General features: G+C 47.0%; 1 protein-coding gene across 3 annotated transcripts in view; it reads right to left on the reverse strand.

Annotated features, from left to right (window-relative positions):
* Positions 1 to 15,028, reverse strand: part of LOC147105082 (solute carrier family 45 member 3) — a 147,751-nt gene extending 132,723 nt beyond the window's left edge. For 2 of the 3 annotated variants that reach the window (XM_086011152.1, XM_086011151.1), the window contains exon 1: positions 14,793 to 15,028. The gene's annotated coding sequence lies outside the window, so the exon portion shown is untranslated. Of the gene's footprint in view, positions 1 to 14,784 lie in introns of all 3 variants that reach the window. The other variant, XM_086011153.1, reaches the window with a different exon arrangement.
* Positions 15,029 to 15,321: the final 293 nt, after the last annotated feature.

A 15,321-nucleotide genomic window follows, 5' to 3' on the forward strand; every position in this document is an offset into this window, starting at 1 on the left:
CAGAAAAATACCACAACTTTATCCCAACCTTAAAACTAGTGGCAGGTTGTAAGCATTCTCTCTGAAGCGTGCTTAGCAGCAATAGAAAGCAAGTTAAACATTTTGCAATTTTTATTTACGATAAGTCAGGAGTGATGCAGCTGAACTGAACTCACTGGGCATCCAAGTGAACTCAGGAGTGGGTGGGTGGGTGGGGGGGGCAAAAGAAAGGGTTAACCCTGCAAGTGAAAACAAACTGTAGGCTTGAACTTTTCCAACACTGACTCTTGCCGTTGTAAAATACACACATCTAACCGGTCACAAACAATATTTTTCTGTAAACCTCAAGACGTGGGGCTATAAATAGAAATGGATGCAATTCACAGAATTTCAAAATTACTGGCCCATACCAGGGAAAATAAACTATTTTTACACTTTACTGGAGGAAATTATACCTTTGTTCTTTGTTCGCATTAGATGTGGAATGAAACTCAACCGCACACAGACATCAAAGGAAGCGTATAAATGGTAGAACAGGCCACAGTCATAGAATTATAAAAGCTTAACAGCACTGGAGGCGGCAATTTGGCCCACCACGCCTGTGCTGGCTCTCAGAAAGAGCCATTTGCTCAGTCCCATTTCCCTCCCCCCCTTTCCCCAAACCCTTGAAAAATATACATTTTTCAAATATTTAACCATTTCCCTTTTAAAAGCAATGAAGGATTTTGCTTCAACCATTGTTCCCCTCTGCACACAAGGGAAATTCTCAATATATAAATATAATATTATATATATATATATTTTATGTGCTAATATATTGGTACTATACTTACTTTTCATTTGGTGGGGAGGGAAAAGCGTTACATTTAGTAATTTTTACTACTTTAACACATAAATCCTCGCAACAAGCAACTGACCCATTATTACTCATCCCTTTTATTGATGGTGTAGCAACTGGATGTAGTACAAGCGTCCAGCATTCACAGCTGCAGCTCCCGCTATTCCCACATTGCTCTACTTGGGAACTTTTATCGACTGAAGTCCCCTTACAAGAGAAAGCAGCAGCTTCCTTTCTGGGGGAAGAAGGGAACCAGAATACATAAAGAAATGCACTGGTTCCGATGACTCAACCTCAGCCCCTCTGAGAGGCTGAACAATACCAACTTCCATCTCCAATCTGTGGTCCTACTGGCTCTCAAGCCAGTGGTACCGCACTAGAGTTAGCCTCAGTTCCTTGGGCAGTGGAGGGCAAAATGGCCAATCCCATTCACTGCACAACAAGCTCTCATCAGGCGAGAGCATTCGCCGACAGATGATGAAGGCAGGATTGTACTTGGATGGGTTATCAACTGCAGGACAGTCTGCTTCACTCAAGATCAAGACTCGCACTCGAATATTACCACTTGGACAAGGTATCGGAAAGTACTGGCATGAAGCATGCCAAAGCTCAGCAAAGGAGTCAGTGTCTTCAGAAGAGGCGAGGACACAGAAAATTATAGAAAAGAACTGCAGGCATTGCATAAAATAGTTGTTTATTCCACAAAACAGCAGACTCGGGCAAGAAATTCCTTACTAGTTCTTGTTTTCTCTTTGCAGTTTCCTTATTTTTAAAGCCTCGGTTCCTTGTCCTCCATAGTTCAACTATTTTATCTTGTATAAAACAATGACCGCAACTTCATCAAAAGTTGAATGGCCTAGCTTCACAGCAGATTTCCCACGAACAGTTGATGCTAACTTTCCAGTTTATAAACTCCATGTGCCCAGTTTCAGTTAAGAGTCGTGAAATGGCAGGGATCTTAAAGAAAACTAATGAAGCAATAGCAGCCAGACTGTAGATGCAATAACTAGCTTTTTCCATTCTGTTGATAAAAGACCCATTTAGACAATGCGTTTTTTTTTAAAAACACAAGCTACTCACTAGTTAAATTTATCAATATGTGGTCAACTTTTTTTCCCCTTTGGTTGAGGAAGAAAGACTGTGCATGTGTCTTATGCGTATGGTACTTTTCAATGCAATTTAAACATTATTGCTGCACTTATATGGAATGAAAAAAGGTGCCATCAAGACAATAGCCCTTTAAGCAAGTTGTTTTGCAAAGAGGAACTTCTTCCAATCATAGGATCATGGAATCATACAGCACAGAGGGAGGCCATTCGGCCCATCGTGCCGGCTCTTTGAAAGAGCTACCAATTAGTCCCACTCCTGCTCTTTGCCCATAGCCTTGCAAATGTTAGAGTTCAAAGTTGCCCCTTTTAGTTTCCTTCTGGGGTGGAGGCCCCTTGCTCACTCTTTTGCTGCTCCTGTCTCGGCGCCTTTGGCAGGCATCCTCTGGGGTGGCGAACCTGTGCGGGCTCACCAAAAGTCTGCTGCTCCTGCGGCTGTGCAGGGGCTGGGTCGCCCATCTCAGTTGGGTGAGGACTCTGACCGAGGGCTTTGCTGTGGCATGGTCGTGTGAGCACTTGGAGAGGAGCCCCCACTTCCTTGTTGTCTGCCACCAACATCCCTCTCATGGGTCAGCCCCACTTCAGAGCTAGCAAGTGGCTTGACAGCACCTTGCTGCATTGCAGGGGGGCCATGAGGGCCCATTTCTGCACTGGAACTCCTACTCCAGAGGACTTGCATGAAGGTCTGGTTTGTTTGCTCAAAAGCTGACCATCGCTCCTCAAGAGATGTCATTCTATTCTGAACAATGACCATGTTTTCAATTCCCTGGCGACCAAGCTCCTCCATGGACATAGCCATCCTCTCCTCTATCGTAGCCAGCCTTACCATGGAGGTAGCCATCCTTTCCATGTAGGTTGCCATCCTTTCCGCGGTGATGCGTTCATGCGCCAATGCCTCCACAAAGGCTCTGCTCATGTTCGCAGTGGACTCCTCCATTCACTCCACACTCGCAGCGATCCTGGAGACAAAACCTGCCAGAGACTCCTGCACCTGTTCCTGGAGTTCCAGCACCGCTCTCCTTCTGGATGGACCCGGAGGCACAGGGTCGACATGCAGTGGAGCAGAGCTGGCAGAGCCCTGCGCCCTCCGACGAGGACTCGCCACTGCTGTTCCTGTCTCCACCATCTGCTGATGCTCAATTGTGGGCTGTGATACACCAGGTGACAACACTACTCTATGTCCCGAAAGTCCCACCGAGGTGTGAGTGTCTGCGCTGGTGCTGGGTGCGCTGAATTCTGCTGACGCTGCGCCCTCAGAGGTTGCAGCTTCCTCTGAGGAGTCTGGAGGCTCAGGCTGTTCCTCCTGGATAGTGGGGACGGGGGCTTTCGATGGTCCTGTGGGGGGAGCAAAGGAAAGAGTTAGAGATGTGAGGCTATGATTACATGCACATTGAATATTGCAGATGATCATAACTCAATCTGTTGGAGCATCAGAATCATTCATTGACATAGCATGAGTCACTGATGGAGAGATTCCAAACTATTCTGTCACCAGCTTGCTGTGATGCGGCCATCTGTCCATCCCCCACTTGGGTATCCTCCTCGACCCCAACAATTTCCAGGGCCGCCTCCTCCCAGGGCGTGAGCTGGGCTAGCGAGGGTGGCCCTCCTCCTGTCCTCGCTCTTTCCCTCTTATTGTGGGCTCTCTTTGCCTGCAATGAGGGAGACAAGTGGAGTTTGAGTGAGAATGAAGGAGTGAGTGCAGAGAATCCATAGCATAGATGCTTAGGATACAAAGGACTCTCCCTGTGTGTTGAAAGTAGTTGTTGTCATGGCATCAGTGTGATAGGGAGTGTGAGGGCTGCATGGTGGAATAGTTAAGTGAATGTGACCATAGAGAGAGGTAATGGGTAAGGGTGCAGGGATGCAAGTGTCAAGTGGCATGTGGAGGAAGAGGCTGGCAAAGCAGAGTGCTGGTGAGGAGAGGCGATTGGGATCAGATTCAGGGGGATGGGAAAGTCATACTCACTTTTCCTGTATGGAGACAGTCATGAAACATCTTCCTGCATTGCAGCCAGGTTCTGTGGCTCAGCGAAATGGAGCTGACCTCCTGGGCCACTTGTAGCCACACAGCTTTTGTCTGCTGGGGTGGGTTTTTTCTCCCTGAGGAAGGAAACAGCACCTCCTTATTACAGCTGGCTCCGTACACCAGAGCTTGGAGGGAGGGCTCATCAAATCGAGGAGCACACTTTTGCTTGATTGTTGACATTTTCCACAATTCAACTCCTTCATATAAATTGCAGAGCCTTTGCAGTCTCCAGAAGAATCAAGGCTGCTTGCAGGCCTTAAATCCAACAGCACTGATGACGTCATCGGAGGCGACTTTCTGTATGAAAAGACTCATTGGGCCAGGGGTTCCCACACGCAGGAAATCAAGTGCCCAATTAGGGAAAAATCCCACTTTTTCAACACATCACTTAGGAGTCGGGGTCCTGACACGCCCCAGCCCGCCCACGCTGACACAATCCAGCCCACTGACTCTGTGACTCTAAGTCACTGTCTGTATCAGACTCCAAAATATCTTTAATTTAAATTAAAAGAGTTTTATTTCAATCATTACAAGCACGTTAATGCAATATCTGCTTGTGTGTGAACTTGGCACGTGGAGCAACCTGGCTGAAGCTCTCGGCACTGGCTGTTCCAGCTGCTCGAGAACTCCCCATAGAGACGACAATGGCTCCCTTAAGCTTCCACATTTAGCGTGCAATTCTGAGCAGAGGCACGACAATCGGTCACCTGATCACTGTCCGGATCACTGCGGTCAGAAGTGCGCAGCCATTAACGCCCAACGAGAACAGGACCAAGCTCCGCCTGATGCCTCCGCCCCACCCATCCTTTCCCGCCCCGCGACGCTCGCCGTCTAAGCTCACACGTGCACAATACCCACTTCGGCAAGGTGCTGGGGGCACTCAGTAGGGCTGCCAGCTCTTGTTGGATATTTCCCTGGAGGTTTCAGCACATGATCTTCTACCGCACCACCCTGTCAAACAGCCTTTTCTCCCCCAATCTGCAATATTTTTATAAACAAAAATGTTCAATGAAAAAAAATTTTTTTTTAATGCCCCCATGATGTTTCTCCTGGGTGGCTCACCCAGGAGATTAATCTTTAATTCCTGGAGATGCCAGGACAATCCTAGCACGTTGGCAACCCTAGTGCCCAGTACCCAGTGTCAGCTGTGGCTCAGTGGACAGCACACTCGCCTCCGAGTCAGAAGGTTGTGGGTTCATGTCCCACTCCAGAGACTTGTGCACATAAAGCTAGGCTGACACTCCAGTGCAGTACTGAGGGAGTGCTGCACTGTCGGAGGTGCCATACAAGAACACAAGAAATAGGAGCAGGAGTAGGCCAATCGGCCCCTCGAGCCTGCTCCGCCATTCAATAAGATCATGGCTGATCTGATCCTAACCGCCAATCTACTATCATCTTTTGGATGAGACGTTAAACTGAGGCCCCGTCTGCTCTCAGGTGGACGTAAGAGATCCCGCGGCACTATTTCGAAGAAGAGCAGGGGAGTTCTCCCCGGTGTCTTGGGGCCAATATTCATCCCTCAATCCACAGAACAAAAACAGATTATCTGGTCGTTATCACATTGCTGTTTGTGGGAGCTTGCTGTGCGCAAATTGGCTGCCGCGTTTCCCACATTACAACAGTGACTCCACTTCAAAAGTACTTAATTGGCTGTAAAGCGCTTTGAGACGTCCAGTGGTCATGAAAGGCGCTATATAAATGCAAGTCTTTCTTTCTTTACCCGTGGAACTCTGTCCCAGAAAGGACTCAAGGCCCTCAGGAGAGGAACGGAATGAGAGCAGAAATAAATTAGGTTAAATAATCCCTTTAATTATCATCATCAACACTGCAGACGGGCTTACAACTTCACTTCTAGCGAATGCAGAAAATCTGTCACCAGGTGTTTTCACAAAGTTTGACCTGGTTCCCACCACATCAATCTTCAGACTTCAAGCCAAAACAGATCACCCGGTTAACAGATACTCAAGGTTGCTGGGTGGAACAGTGGCTTACCGTACCGAGCTTGCACTTCAAAGGAGATGTGTTCATATCAAGACGGCAGAAGGAAAGTCTTGCCATTCAGGAAACCACAGTAAAGGCGTTCCGATAGCGAAAAACATGCCCTGGTACAGCAGAGATTCGCGAGGTTGCAGTCAATACAAACGGTCGGGGAAGGGCAGAGGTCAAAGCTCCAAAGTGATGTCGTGGGGCACAGGCTCAGGCAGGCCATTCTCCACAGGGAGGGATAGAAAATAAACAGAATCAGAGGGCAAGTCACTCGTGCACTTGCTAGCTGCCGGTTGCAGACCAACACTGGATGGCGGTTGCTTGATGGTGAAAAAGTTTTCACTATTACACTAAGAGAGTTGGGAATTAAACTTTGCCAGGCCTTTCAGTGGGGTGGTGGGTGGGGGGGCAACAGGAAGAGTAAAAAAAAGAGGGGAAACGGAGTAAATATAAGTTACATGGAGTCTGCAACACGGAAACAGGACATTTGGTCCAAGTCGGCATTTATGCTCCACATGAGCCTCCTCCCATCCCTCTTCATCTAACTCCATCAGCATATCCCTCTATTTCTTTCTCCCTCTCACACTTATCTAGCTTCCTCTTAAATGCATCTATGCTAATTTCCTCAACTACTCCGTGTGGTAGCGAGTTCCACATTCTCAGCACTCTCCGGGGAAAGTCGTTTCTCCTGAATTTCCTACTGGATGTATTAGTGGCTATCTTATATTTATGGCCTCTAGTTTATATAAAATTAAATAGAAACTTGAAAATGCTTTTGGAAATGAAGGAGATAGCGCAAGAGAAATGCCTGTCAAAAAATAATTAAACGTTATTGTAGTTCCGCCACCAAAGAGTTAATAAACATTGCTGCAGTGCTGCTCCCGACTACTGCCAAGATTCTGGTTCAAGCATTGAGCAAGTAAATCAGTGTTTGATAAAAAATAATAATGCAACCTTCATAAACTAGATACTTTGGCCATGAGCTGAGATTTAATCTGCTAGCATAACCCATCACACCACTCAGTCACTTCACCAAGAGAACTCCGGAGAGATTGAGTAGATTGGGCCTATACTGTCTGGAGTTTAGAAGAATGAGAGTCGATCTCATTGAAACATAAAAGATTCTGAGGGGGATTGACAGTGTAGATGCGGAGAGGTTGTTTCCCCTGGCTGGAGCGTCTAGAATTAAAGGGCATAGTCTCAGGATAAGGGGTCGGCCATTTAAGACTGAGGTGAGGAGGAATTTCTTCACTCAGAGAGCTGTGAATCTTTGGAATTCTCTACCTCAAAAGGTAGCCTTTGTAGCAAGTGACCTAGCACAACACACGGAGATAATATTTACTCCAAACCGTGTTCGGAACATAGGAACAGGAGCAGGCCATTCAGCTCCCCGAGCCTGTTCACCATTCATTTAGATCATGACTGCTCTGTATCTTAACTCCGTCTACCTGGATTGATTCCATAACCCTTAACTTTTGCCCAACAAAAACCTATCAATCTCAGTTTTGACATTTTCAATTGACCCCCAGCCTCAGCAGATTTTTTTTTGGGGGGGGGGGGGGGGCAAGAGGTGGCGAGAGTTCCAGATTTCCACTACCCTTTGTGTGAAGTAGTGCTTCCTGGCATCACCCCGCAATGGCCTAGCTCTAATTATAAAGTTATGCTGCTTTGTTCTGGACATGCCCTTGGATTGGCCTGGAGCTGCAAGGCAGAAGTTTGGATCAAGGTGGCTATAATCATGTGATGCAGCTCTCCGGCTCATTTCAGCTGTCAATTAAAAGTTCCTCCGAACACATAAAAAGACAGACTTGCATTTATATAGCGCCTTTCATGACCTCAGCAGCCATGAAAAGGCATCTAGAGGTGCAGGAAGTCACCAGAATAACTACCAACCATACAAAAGAAAAACTGATCTAGTTATTGGTGCTTTACAGCCAATGAAGTACTTCTGAAGTGTAGTCGTCGTTGTAATGTAGGAAACGTGGCAGCCAATTTGCGCACAGCAAGCTCCCACAAACAGCAATGTGATAATGACCGGATAATCTGTTTTAGTGATGTCGATTGAGGGATTAAATATTGGCCAGGACACCCGGGATAACTCCCCTGCTCTTCTTCAAAATAGTGCCGTGGGATCTTTTACATCCACCTGAGAGCGCGGACGGGGCCTCGGTTTAACGTCTCATCCGAAAGAAAAAAAGACATGGTCTCACAAACGCAGCCCTCGACATAAAACTACAGGGAGAGGGACGGAAACAGTCGGAATTCAGCTTGGGTTATCTGTTCCTGTGCTGAATCTAATCTCCACAAGGCGACAAAATGTAGAACATACAGCTATATTAGAAAATTAATTTTAAACCAGGCTAACTGCTGCATTATAATTAGAGGATACAGAGTGGGGAACAGTGGAATATCCAGGTGATTCTGTGAGTGAAAATGACATGATATCGAATGCATGACAAATGTGACAACGGAGTTTTAAAGGTTTCTTTTTTCCATGAATGGAACAAATGGAAGTACAGTAGTGTGCTTGGTTCAGACAACATTTGGAGATTAAATGCCAATACTGGTAATTACAAATGGCAGAGTTTGTAAAGGTAGTGGGTAACTATGCCCCACAGACCCTATGATCCCTTGTCATATTCTCGGTCCGTGCTGATCTCGGCCGGAGCAGCAGTGCAAGTGCTACCACTGACCGCAGCGTCACTGGGCTAGGGAGAGGAGGAGGAGGAGGAGGCGAGGCACAACAACAACAAAAATCAGCCACGGGCTCCCATTCCCAAATGATTATCTGGTGGCCCCTGCCGAGAGGGGCACATGAGCAGATGCTGGGCGAGACGAGGCCTGCCTCCTCCTCACCATGGTCAAACTGTAGGTCAGAATTTGCTATCTAGGCTAACAGATGACGAATAATCACTTGGAGGAGGTACCAGAGGGTGACCACACCCCGTGGAACTGTATCTAGGCAGAAGGTCAACACCTTCAGCAGAGGAGATGGGGCATTTGGTTCATTAATGATAATTCCTACAATATGTAGAGCATGTCTAATATTCCCCAATGTGTCATAAAAGTTGCTTTTTCTCCTTTTCCAGACAGCACGGGTCATCTAGGAAACTACTCGAACAAGACACAGGCCCAAATACTACTAACGCTGTGCTCACTAGTGGATTCGACAGCTAGGACAAATATTTAATTCAATGAACAAGAGCAGATAAGCCACCTGGAAAGAAAAGACAACGGCCTAGAAATTCACTATAGCCCCGTTTGGGGCACCAGCCTCGCCAGGGCGCTAAAAGTAGCGCCCCGGAAGCAGTCGCGGCCGCCCGCCGGAAATTCAGTTGGCGCGCCCCAGAGGGAAGCGTGGCGCTGCAACTGAACATCGCTGCGCCACATGCTGCGGCACGTCGCGCTGTGGTACTGCAGGCCTTCCTCCCCTTCTTAAAGGGGAGGGGCCTTGTGCAGCGCGATCTGGGGCCCAGCTGGGCCCCCGGGAATCGCGAGTGCCGGCAAAAGAGCCCGGCACCGAGGAGAAGTGCCGGGCTCTTGGAACGCAGCGGCACTCCGCGGGGGGGGGGGGGGGGGGGGCTCAGGAGGCCGGGGACGGCAGCGCGGAGAGGTGCTGGCAGGTGGCCAGCAACAAAAATGGCCGCCCCGCACCTCCTTTAATTAGCGCCTCTACCGCCGCAGGTAGGCCCCGCTGAACCGGTGGCACATAGCGTCCGGCGTTAAAGCAGGGGGCGCATCTAAATATCGCGATCGGGGCGTCAGCGGGGCACTGCGCACACCGATGACGTCATCGGTAGCGGCGCAGCACTAACGGCTAGCGCCGCCATTAGCATCCCGCTGAATTTAGCGGGAGGCGTGGCCAGTGGCTTCCGACCCACTTGGGTGGCGCAGCCCACTGAATTTCTAGGCCAACATTGCTGCTTAAGTTGTGTACAGTGGCACAAAGTTCAGCGCTGTTCAACAAGGCACCCGAACCCAACAGATTTACAGCTATAATGAGGAGAGAGATGTATATCCAAATTACACCCACGTTGCTTTCATTGATTAGGCACAGTGTGAACATAGTTTTCCCCCCCCCCACCCCCGCTCTTCAAATTGATTTTGAATTATTTGGGAGATAAATACAACCCTGAAACCCAGCCAATAGAACGCTATCCAGGATTTAAGAGGAAGTGTATAAATTTCATACAGGGAAATGGCTACACCGGACGGTGCCAGGGCTGAGAAACTATAGTTATATGAGGAGAGATGGAGATATCGGGACCAATGTTCCCTTTAATTTTTTTTGGGGGGGGGGGGGTAACATGGCCCCTTTAAGGGGCTGCGCGGCCCATTCAAAACACCGCGTATGCACGGTTTTCCCCCATTGAAAAGCCAGTGAGCCGGCTGTGCGGGAGATCCATGTGGCCACACAGCTTAAAGACAACATTGACTGGGATTCAATATCGAGTTCAACAATTTCAGATCATAACCTCGGTCCCTATTACAATTTTACTTATATTTTTTTCTACCCCTTTGTTTTGGGTCTTCCCTTTCCCCCCCCCCATTCCTTTTTTTTCCTCTCTCCCACATGGCAGCTGTGTCTCATCCTGCCAGTACACTTCACACCTAATCCTAGCCGTCTTTTGTCTCCACTTGTCCTATCACCATCTCGTCTGGTTTTGAATACCTCTTAATGTCTCTGTTACTTCTTTTGTTCTATCGCAGCCCTGCCTTCGATCTATTTTATTTCCTTTCCAGTTTTGAAAAAGGGTTTCGACCCGAAACGTCAACTCTAATTTCTCTCCACGGATGTTGCCTGGCCTGCTGAGTTTTTCCAGCATTTTCTGTTGTTATTTCGGATTTCCAGCATCGGCAGTATTTTGCTATCGTACATTGACTGGGACTATTTCCACTGAGGCAGAGATGACCAAGAGGAGATTTAATAGAGGCTCTTAAAATTATGAAGGGATTTGACAGGAGAATAAGGGGGGGTGGAAAAAACTATTTCCTCCAGTTGGGACATTAGTAATGAGGGGCCATCTGTTTCAAATGGCCACTAAAAGAGTGAAGAGAAGGGCTAGTAGAAATTTCTTTACTCAGAGTTAAGCACGGCATGCTTTGCTACAGAGACCACTTTTTAAGGGAAAAGTGGATAAACATTTGAAGCAGAATAAGATGCAAGGCTATGGGGAAAGAGCAGGGCAGTGGGATTAGTTTTGGATTGCTCTAACGAAGACACATCGCAGTCGCCACGGGCTGAATGGCTTCCTTCTGTGCTATAAACTATGGTTCCAAGGCAGCTTTCAGTCCGTGGAACAGCAGGAGTAAGTTGCCATTTCGGAAGATCTCAACAGGGCTGAAACCAATGCGCTCGCAGGGAGGTTAACTGGTGCTGTGGGGGAGGGGCATCAGGATGAAGCATCACAGAGGAGATGCAAGGTGTACAAAGGACTGGGCAAAACAAACAACATTAGAGTAAAGTAGTTCAGAAATAGAGGGATCAGACAGGGGGAAATGCAAGGCAGACTAAAATGGGTTTAGAGCGCATGGGCGTAAATGCACGGAGCGTGGTAAATAAGGTCGGTAAGCTGCAAGCACAAGTAGCAAAATAGGATGATATAATGGCAATTACAGAGACCTGGCTCTGGGGGATGGGATGGCAGTATTGATCAAAGGTACTGTTACAGCACTAGAAAGGGATGATTTACTTGATGGTTCAAAGACAGAATCTATTTGGTTAGAATTAAGAAACAACAGAAGAACTATTACACTGCTGGGTGTATACTACAGGACACCAAATAGTGTCCTATGTGGCTCAGTGGGTAGCACACTCGCCTCTGAATCAGAAGGTTGTGGGTTCAAGTCCCACTCCAGGGCCTTGAGCACATAAAGCTAAGCTGACACTCCAGTGCAGTGCTGAGGGAGTGCTGCACTGCCGGAGGTGCCGTCTTTCAGATGAGATGTTAAACTCTCAGTTGGACGTAAAAGATCCCATGGCACTATTTCAAAAGAAGAGTAGGGGAGTTATCCCCGGGATCCTGGCCAATATTCATCCCTCAATCCACAGAACAAAAACAAATTATCTGGTCGTTATCACGTTGCTGTTTGTGGGAGCTTGCTGTGCGCAAATTGGCTGCCACATTACAACAGTGACTCCACTTCAAAAAGTACTTCATTGACTGTAAAGTGCTTTGAGACGTGCGGTGGTTGTGAAAGGCACTGTATAAATGCAAATCTGTCAAGTGTGTCTGTGAAGGAGATAGAGGAGCAAATTTGGAGGCAAACTGCAGAAATGTGCAGTGATAATGGGGGACTTCAATTATCCAAATACAGACTGGGAAAATAACAATGTAAAGTGCAAAGAGACCATTGATCAATATGTTACCAGCCCAACAAGAAAGGAAGCAGTGCCAGATCTAGTTCTGGGGAATGAAGTGGGACAAGTGGAATATGTTTCAGCGGGGGGAGCATTTGGGAAACAGTGATCACAATATTATTAGCTTTAGAGTAGCTATGAAAACGGACAGGGAAAAGCAACATGAAAATACTCAGCTGGAGGGCAGCTAATTTCAGTGAATTGAAAAGGGATCTGGCCCAGGTGGATTGGAATCAAAGATTGGCAGGTAAAACGGTAAATGGGAGGCCTTCAAAGAGATCGTTTGGGTACAGACTAGATACATTCCCATGATGGAGAATTATTAGAATGTTACCAGGGATGAGAGACTTACTTGGAGAGACTAGAGAAATGTGGGTTGTTCTCCTTAGTACAGAGAAGGTTAAGGGGAAATTTGCTAGGTGTTCAAAATTATGAATGGTTTTGATAGAGTAAAGAAGAAGAGTAAAATAAGGAGAAACTGTTCCCACTGGCAGAAGGGTCAGTAATCAGAGGACATTGATTTAAGGTAATTGGCAAAAGAACCAGAGGCACCATGGGGGGGGGGGGGAACTTACGCAGCGAGTTATGATGATCAGGAATGCGCTGCCCGATAGGGTGGTGGAAGCATATTCAATAATAGCTTTCGAAAGGGAATTGGATGAATACTTGGAGGGAAAATTTGCAGAGACTAACTGGATAACTCTACCAAAGAGCTAGGACGATGGGTGGAATGGCCTCATTCTGTGCTGTATCATTCTATGATCTGATCCAGCACAAACCTTTGCGATGCACTTCCCCTGCCCCCCAGTTTTCATCCCTCAACCAACATCACTAAAACAGGTTATCTAGCCACCATCACAATGCTGTCTGCGGGACCTTGCCGTGTGCAAATTGGCTGCTGCGTTTCCTACATTACAACAGTAACTACACTCTAAAAAATACTTCATTAACTGTAAAGCACTTTGGGATGTCCTGAGGTAGTGAAAGGCACGTTATAAATGAAAGTTTTCCGTTCCTTCTTTTCCCTTCCCTGCTGAAGCAGCGACTCGGACTGGGGCAGTGACTCCACAAGTGATGGTGGTACTGTACTATTCTTTATGTGCGAGCCCAGACAGTGACTGTCAACAGGTTACTGGACCCCAGCATTGGGGGGGGGGGGGGGAAAGAGGGGGGGGGGTGAAGGGGCAAAGAGGGCATTACAATCAAACTAACTCTGTTCTCCCCCAATGTCTGCACTTTCCAGTGGCCACTGGATAGTGATCAGGAGTGGGAACAATGGCTGATTATCCCCACCCCGGAACACTGAAACCAATTGTAGCACCCAGGGTCAGATCAGCTAGCAGACCAGAGATGGAACCTCAGAATTTTCTTGGGTATCCTTCAATGCAGCCAGTCAAGGAATCCTGCACTGAGGCATCCAGAATGCAATGTATTTTTATTAGAGTCACTTTGAAGTATTCACAGTCCTCACCAGGGATACAATGACACACCATTGATCATTTTATTGTACACTCTCCATTTATTAACCTGCCAAAGTAACCCATAAAACACCTTACTAGCCAGCAATGCCCCTTTACATAATCATCAAAACTGATAGATTTAAGCATAGTGTAGAACTATTTCCATAAAATTGCAGCAATAAACAGCCTCCCAAAAAAAAACAATGAAACGGGCAGTCTCCCAAGTGTGTAAGGGCATCAGTAGTTTTGATCTGGTGCTTTTTCCACGGGCACAATGGTCTCAGATTCAGGGTTAGACACACATGAAGGCAGACGCTGCCTTCTCTCAAGGGTCCTTGTTGGGAGATCTCGCTGAGCCTCGCAGCTGGATAGGAAAGCCACAGAATAATCTCCACCTTTTGTCATTTAGGTTCTCCAAACCTCCGCGTTTTTTTTTTAACAAAAAAGTTTTAAATTACATTTCGTTCACCACACCTAACAACTGCAACCAAAGCACTTTACAAAAAAAAAAGAGGAGAAAGAGATGGGAAGCGAAGGGATTGGGGGCGAGGAGATGCAACTCTAATCAACATGATCTGAGGGCAGAGGAAATTCAAGATTCACATTACCGCGATTTTTATTTTCTTTAACGGAACCGAAGAAATTGGGTCGTTGAATGAAAGCACGGGCAAAACTGCAGCATAAATCAGCCATTTCGACTGATTTGCCAAATGTGCATTACTCCTCAATTTTGCCTTCAGTAGAAATCATTAGCTTTTGTTTTTTCCAAAAGCACAAACGTCAGGTTAAAAAAAAACACACCCACAGGACAAGCCCCCCTCTCTGTAGCTGGCATCCTTTCAGCGCCAGCGGCGTAACTAAAAGAAACGAACTATTTTTTTAAAAAAGTTTTGAAAGAAGAAAAGTTTATAAAAAAAGAGATGTGGAACTTTTTAAAGGAACGCTGCTTCCCTTCTTAACATGCGTGCTTTATAAATAAATAATTAATTAATGAAAGTAGATCGGAAAGAAAGGAAAACACGCACTGCGGTACCTGCAAGACGGCCGTGGGTCGCGCTCATGATGTGGGTTTTGTTTCCTCAATTGCAGATTTGCTGCCCCCTCCTCCCTCTCTCTCTCACGTAAACACTCCTCGCCACAGCAGCGAAACTGACTCCAAGTTACAATGTAACCAGAGGCCCGCGCCTGCGCACTGAGGGCGGAAGGAAGACGAAATTGACAAGAGCCTGGGTCTCAATCCAGGCAGCGACCACCCCCCTCCACCACTGCCTCTGCAAATCAGCAGCCGCCGCCTGACTTTGCTGGGTCTTGGAGAAGGGGGGTCAAGCTATAGGTGGTTCTTTGCAGCACGATCAACCAAACCAGAAAAAAAAAACTTTTAGAGGGATTTCTTTTATAATAAATTTTAAAAATGAAGGCATAAGCCTCAGTTTTGTTTGCATTGTACGAGAAATTAACAAGCAATAAGACAACGCGAGCCTTCAGCAATCAGTGCAGCAAAGGTTGAGAGAGGCTGGGCAATAAATTCACACGACTTACCGTGCTCTCGCTCTTTTTTTTTG

This window comes from Somniosus microcephalus, chromosome 18 (genome assembly GCF_052327205.1).
Source record: "Somniosus microcephalus isolate GS21.2 chromosome 18, FLI_Smic_1.0, whole genome shotgun sequence".
NCBI classification, from domain to species: domain Eukaryota; kingdom Metazoa; phylum Chordata; class Chondrichthyes; order Squaliformes; family Somniosidae; genus Somniosus; species Somniosus microcephalus.